This window comes from Girardinichthys multiradiatus, chromosome Y, assembly GCF_021462225.1.
Source record: "Girardinichthys multiradiatus isolate DD_20200921_A chromosome Y, DD_fGirMul_XY1, whole genome shotgun sequence".
Classification (NCBI taxonomy): Eukaryota; Metazoa; Chordata; class Actinopteri; order Cyprinodontiformes; family Goodeidae; genus Girardinichthys; species Girardinichthys multiradiatus.
In genome coordinates, this window is record NC_061818.1 from 18568497 (window position 1) to 18576066 (window position 7570).

General features: G+C 36.8%; 1 long non-coding RNA gene across 1 annotated transcript; it reads left to right on the top strand.

Moving 5' to 3' along the window:
• The first annotated feature begins 441 nt into the window (after positions 1–441).
• On the top strand, positions 442–3687 carry LOC124864840. The gene is made up of 3 exons (XR_007037373.1): positions 442–758; positions 1081–1158; positions 3618–3687. It is a non-coding gene; the product is annotated as an uncharacterized LOC124864840 (long non-coding RNA).
• Positions 3688–7570: the final 3883 nt, after the last annotated feature.

The window sequence follows — 7570 nt, forward strand, 5'->3', positions numbered from 1 at the left end:
GGAGATATTTCTCTTCTTTAGTCCACTTGACTGAAACATTTAAAAAAGCTTTTTTGGATCCAAAACTCAAAAAAGGACGATCTGCTTTGCTACTCTTCTTGAAGTGACGTGTTTTCAGAATGACAAGAGATTTAACATAGAGTGCCTCTGATGCGTTACAATCCGTTACGTCACAAGACGCGTGCGTATTAGACACGAGAGAACAGACAACAGAAGATCAAAGCGTCGGCTGTCACGTGCTCCACATAGCTCTGTAACCTTAGAAACCTCCCGGAAGTAGTTGACCGTCAACTAGGGTGAATCTTAACAAACGTTGTAATTTGGGGTTATTTGTGATTAGCTAGTTACTTATGTAGCTCATTAGTCTTCATAAGTAATCTATAAACAATTCTCCATGTTGTATAATGAAACTGACAGGTTAAAGTTAACCTACCTGCTAAAGTTCTCCGTATAGAGCTCCAGCTGTCATCTCCTCTCAGTTAGTTAATTGGTCTGATTCGCTCCGGAGTCGTTCGGAGAGGCGTCCCGATCTTCGTCCGTTCTGCCGGGATGTAAGAGTTGAATTCACCACCACATGTAGCATCTGGAAGTCATAGTTTAAAAAGACTCTTGTAAGCTGTTTGCGGGTTGGTGGCTGCTGTGTCCAGATGCGTTTCTCCATCAGCAGCTGTTCATCAGGGGCTTCAGTGGTCTGCAGGCTCACCATCCGTGATTTAAAAGATTGGATTGTATTTCTACAAAGCGTTTTGTAGTTACAGGTATGATAGCTGCATGCATGCTTCATTAAAATTCATCTGCTGGTACATTATTGACATTGAAGTCTAAAGTGATTAAATAAATTTGTTATATCAGCAAACTTCAGCAGAGCCTTTTAGCAGCTCCTGGACATCATATGCAACAGTTTCCAGGTGGTTTTACTGATCTATATGGTGTTTACTTCAGTGATAAACCTCAGTCAGTTCTATACAAAACACTTTTTACGTTAAGCAGCTACTGAAACACTCATGTTTGAATAATAACTATGTTCTGCTGTAGCATCTTTTAATAATGGATTTTTCTTCTAATTAAAAATGGTGGCAGACTGACTGGCTACAGGACCATGGACAGTGACACCAGCACCACAGTGGACTGGAAAGCTGCTTACAGTGGCAAGAACAAGTAATCAACTTTTTCATGTTCACTTTTCCACCATGAAAACACCATCTCTATGGAGATGCAACATCATGCTCTATTTCAGCTTGGAAAAGGTAGATGGAGCATCCTAGATGAAACCTGTTAGAGGCTGCAGGCGGAGGTTCACCTTCCAGCAGGACAACGACCCTAAACATACATCTAGAGATACGATGGAATGATTTAGGTCATAGCATATTCATGTGTTAGCATGGCCCAGTCAAAGTCCAGGCCTAAATACAAGTCGAAATATGTGGCAAGACTTGAGAACTGATCTTCAGAGACAATCTCAATCCAGTCTGACTGAGCTTGAGCTATTTTGCAAAGAAGAATGAGCGGAAATGTACAACAAATATATATAGATGGTTAAAGCTGCTGGAACTGCAGAGAAAGGTGGCTCTACATAGTATTGATTAGGGAGTAGGGTTGAATATAAATGCATGCAACACTTTTCAGATTGTTTTGTTAAAAAATGTTATGAGTTTCCTTCTACTTCATAATTTTAAATGATTTTGTGTTTTATGTTTGTGGTTGAAACTGACACAATATAAAGGGGTGTGAATAGATTTGCAAGACACAGTTTTTCCTGTAACTTACACTATGTTTTGTAGGTATAGTCCTATGTTCACTCAGGAATCTATACACTAACTAGCTACTTTATTGTGTCCGCTTTTAAAGCTCCAGGCGGGACTCCTTTCTGCCATCAGAACTACCTTAATTCTTCATGGTATAGATTGAACAGAGATGTTGCTTCATATTGCCACAATAGGATTACACATTTGCTGCAGATTTACATCCATACTGAAAATGTCCTGCTCCACCACGTGAAAAGCAGGTGCTCAGTTAGATTGAGATCTGGTGACTGTGGAGGCCATTGGAGCAAAGTGAACTCATTGCCATGTTCAAGAAACCAGCTTGAGATGACTTGTGACACGTTTTATTATCCTGCTGGAAGTAGGCCCAAAGTGTGCCAGGAACCCCCCCATACACACACCATTATATCACCACCACCAGCCTGACTTGTTGATGCCATGCAGGATGAATCCATACCTTCATGTTATTCATTCCAAATTCTGACCCAACCATCTGAATGTTGAGGCTTAAACAGACTCTCATCTGTCTAGGCAACCTTTTAACCCCTAATTATCCAGTTTTGGTGAGCCTGTGGATTCTTGGCTCAGTTTATGGTTCTTAGCTGACAAATGTGGCAACTGGTGGAGCCTTTTGCTGCCATTGTTTTTTTTAAATTACCATTGCCTTTCCATTATCTCAAACCAGTCTGTCCTTTCTCCTCTGACATCAACAAGACATTTTTATTGCCTCAAGCTCCTCAATACTCATACAACTCATCAGCAGAACATTGCTCCTACAAAACCGACACCTCTCTGCAACCACAGCAATCGTATTTTCCTCAAAATGAGCCTACCACCGTGCTGGTAGAAGGTGTATTGTCATTAAAATCATTTTATGTGTATGTAATCTCACATTTTTCATACTATATTTCTTGGATTGGAAAATAATACTTAAAAAAAAATATTGTTATTTCCCAAAGACTGTAGTCTAAGTAGCCAAATATTCAGTAAAACCTATTTTGCTAGATGTAGGATAGAAGAAAAATGTCATGAATACCAGTTTGCTCTATCAATCAAATAGCTTTGGATAATGGGCTTTCATTTTAATGATGTTTAAATAGCTTTTTTGTATTTTTCTACCATTAAAATATGTTTAAAATGGTCAATAACTTTACTATGGCATGTTGTAGTGCCATCAAACTCATAGCACACATAGAGCACATTATCTTGATCATACTACAACTCTTACTTTGGGACAATATGCCACAGATATTGCACATATTCTCCATGTAACATTATGTTGTTTTTGTTGAGGTATTATTATCCACAAAGACAATGTTAGAAGTTGTAGGGCGACATAAACATCATCACATCTACTCCATATCACGTTGTTTACACTGCAACAACTTTTAAACAACTCACAAAGTTGTGACAAAAAATTTATTTAAGCACCTTTTCCCAAAATAAGAGTTGTAGTATGATCAAGTATGATCAGACGGTGATACCGTGACGAAAGTCACTTTATATGACAAGTTTACCCACAAAATTGTTGTAGGTAAAAGTTACATTTTGAGGGGCTATGACTTCAGGTGGCAAGCTCCTCAAAATCAAATAAACATCATTAAAAGAACCCAGGTCTTCAGAGCATCTCCACATCTCACTGCCCCCCTGATCCCAAGACACCACTCTGGGAAACCCTTGATAAAATGCATTTGGTGTCTGTGGAGGGGAAGATGTGGAGGTATGTATTTTTAATTAATTGATTTAATTTTAAAATTGACTGCTTTAATATGACAAATATGTCCTATGAACAAATACAAAGTAGCAGAAAAGCATTTGTTACGTTGTACTAATAACCCTAGATGTTTTTCTCAGATCTCTGCAGTAAGGCGAGTCCAGTCTGGAAGGGACTCACCTTCCTGCTCCGAAAAAGGAATTAAGCAGGTATTTTAAATACTTTTTTTTAATTATTCTCAAATAATTACATGTTAAATTATATGTTTCTTTGTGGCTAGAAGGGGAGAAGGACAGTTTTAATGTCTGTCTGTCAGCCGCTAAGAGCAATGCACTTCTGTCAGCAGAAAATGGGCTCTCAGATCAGCTTGAACAATAAATACTCAGAGGCTGTTAATCCCAGCAACAGCAGATAGTCAGTCTCCTTCAACACCAGAATTTGATTCAAACAGTGAAAGCTGATTTTAAATTGAGCAGATTCACAGTAAAGGTCACTGTACAAAAACATTCAAATTAATTATAAATGCAAATTAAAGTTATGTATCTGAGGAAGCCAGCTGACTGTGTTGAATCTTCACTTTTGTTACAATCTCCCATAGACTTCAACATTGTTTTTTCATGAAGTCCATTACCTGCTTAAAAAAGTTCTGTTATTGCAACAGGACCACTTCTTTATGGCAGTGTCCCTTTAAAGGGAGGTGGCAGTGATGCAAGAACTGCATGTAGAAGACGTTCTCCATCTCCCACATGAAAATGTCAAAGACGCCATTTGGGCCGCAGCTGCAGTCGTGCAGTTTTACAAAGATGGAGGTATGTTATTGACAAGTAGTTCATGGTTTGAACTTTTACACATGCAAATATGCAGATATACATACTTACAACCAGGCCACACCTTTCATTTTTTCAATCAAAAAAATAAAATTGGAAACCCTGAAGTATCATCCACCTCACAATAGTGTGGCACAACATGTTGGTCTGTCACATTAAATCCAAATAAAATGCATTCACATTTTTGTTTATAACATGACAAAATGTGGAAATGTTCAAGGGGTATGAATACCTTTGCAAGTCACTGTATGCAGTTCTTTTTAATTTAGATGATTATTCACACAGTGATTGCTGGTTCTGGTACACGATACAATATATTTAGCCATATATGGCGATAATGTAGACATATTTATAGACATAAAGACAGGTGGACATAAAATAGACTATATGTCTTGGACCCAAATTCATAAAGCCTTTTGACACAATTCTGTCAGTCAGTCAGTCATTTTCTACCGCTTATTCCATAGTGGGTCATGGGGTAGCTGGTGCCTATCTCCAGCAGTCTATGGGCGAGAGGCGGGGTACACCCTGGACAGGTCGCCAGTCCATCACAGGGCAACACACAAACAACCATGCACACACTCATTCATACACCTAAGGGCAATTTAGAGCTACCAATTAACCTAACAGGCATGTCTTTGGACTGTGGGAGGAAGCCGGAGTACCCAGTGAGAACCCACGCATGCACAGGGAGAACATGCAAACTCCATGCAGAAAGACCCCTGGTCGGGAATTGAACCCAGGACCTTCTTGCTGCAAGGCAACAGTGCTACCAACTGCGCCACCATGCACAATTCTAAAACGTTCAATTAAAATTTTTAGTGTCAGATTAGTATGCTTTACTGCATTTTCTGATTATGTTAACATAGTGTATGTTGTGGGTATTGTAAAAACGTGTTATACTAATTTTAACAGGAGAAAGAAGAAGAATGGACTTCAGTCACCATTATTGGCGTGTTAGAGTCTGAAGAATGCAGCTCAGACTCCTTTTATGAGCTGCGCCTTGAAGATGGAAGGACCCTCTTCATTGACCACAAGAATGGCAGCCTTTGGACACAGAGCAAAAGAAAGGGAAAGACCCTTTCTTCATTAAAGGCAAAAGAATTGTAGAGATTAATCTGAAAATATGAATTCTTGATATGATGTATTTTTTGGTGTTCAGGAGGAAAGGTATTTATCTGTACTGTTTTTAATATTGTGTTCTTTTTTCATGTATTTTAATGTTAAAATATTAAATTGATATTTGTTTTTAATTATTCATTCATTCATTTTCTATACCACTTATTCCATAGTGGGACCTTCTTGCTGCAAGGCAACAGTGCTACCAACTGCACTAAAAAAAACAAGCAATTTAAGGAGAGTCATTATGAAAGCAAATGAAAAATTATTGGAGGATCTTCTGTGACATGATTGGGAAAGAAACCAAAACTAATAAAGTTTGGAAAGTAATTAAAATTGAATTAAAAACAATATGCATATCAATCTTAAACGTAGGTAACACAAATATATTTAAAGATGAAGAGAAAACTGAAATACTAGCCGAAACATTTAGCTAAATTCCTAATATCAACATCATTAGTAACGAGGGAAGTAAACACAACTTAATATATACTTTCAGAGAGCTTCCCTGAAGTTCATCCCTTACTTTATAATTGTAAGAAGCAGGGTTGCTGCTATGTTTGATATTTAAACTGGGTTTCTGTTGCAGGACCGTACATCACAGGAGGATGAGTTGATGCTTTGCTTTTACTTTCTTTTCTCCATTTTCATCAAGTGATGCTCTACAACCAAGACAGCTAGATGGGTGTGAATATGGTGTTCACCAAATGAAAGAAATTATTTCAAGAAAGCAGGGAACTGCTATAATAAATAGCAACCTAAGCACAGGTAGTGACATTTTAATTTTATTGTATTCAGTGTTGGTACGGAGGACTGAAAGATGCAATGGTGTGGCCCCTCCTGACATCTAGGCCTCTTCTTTTTCCCCAAGATGTCAGAAATTCTGTTTACAGCACAGGGAATTAGGTTATTTCCACATAACATTAACCTTAGATTAATTTTTGATTGTGCTATACATAAAATATACAGTATTTATGCCTCTGCATCTACAGTGCCATTGAATATATTCAGTCTCTTGGTTTTGTTTTCATTGCTGTAGTAACAATCATGGTCTACATAAATTGGCTTTTTTTTTTTTTTTACAAAGAAATATAAAAAAACATTGTGTCAATGTTATATTAAATTTTTAAAGGGTGATGCCATTTAAATAAAAATATATAATGAAAAATAAGTGGTTGCGTGCTCTGTATACATTTGAGTTAACCTTGACATTGAGGAGGTTTAGAAGAAAAGGCCAATTTATAACGACCATGATTGATTTATTACAGCAATAAAAACATAATCCTTCCAAGGGTGCGAATTATTTTTTTATAGAAATAGATGTGATTTTTTTTCTTATTAACCAAGTTTGTAATCTTTAAAAAAAGACCTTCACAGAAACTTGTTCTTTCAGATGCTTCTTGACAAAGTCATGTAGCCAGTTAGGGACACTGATGATGAGGATTGTGATGCTGAGTCACAGGTTTTCTCAGAACATTCATTGAAACAGGTGTGGCGTGTTCATATTTAATAATGCATCGTCTACACTATGAAGTTCATATTGAAATAAAGCACAAAAAAAAAGATAGTCAACACCTTTTTCCAGCAAAAAGAACAGATTTATTATTAAAACAACAGAGGAAGAGGAAAATTTTAAGGCAGAAGACAAAATCTTAGAAAATATTTTACTCTTTTTAGCAGCAGATTAATGAAAACAGTCATGTTAGGCACAGTTAATCAGCCTGGACCATGCTATTTCAAAAGTCTTTTTCCAGATCGTTCTGTCATGTCCTAGATGTTCAACCAAAAAGTAGAGTTAGAACCTGAAGATGAATGAAATTTGAGAAAAGTGAAATAATGCAGATTGTATTGAAATATGAAGAAAACAGATAAAAATTAGATAATATATGAATTAATGCATGATGGTACACTAAGAGAATGAAAAAAGTTGGGTTCATATAATTTGCTTTGTCTTAGCAACAAAATAAAAAATATACAAAAAAAAATAACATTTAGTTTATGTCTCAAAATTAATTTGATAAGTTTTAAAGGTAGTTTACAGGAGTTAGTGCCTTCTAGTGGCAAATCTCCAGACTGAACCCAGGTTTAAATCAAGAATTTGCAAAAGGTTGGAAATTATAACAGCGTAAAATTATCAGTGAAAGATA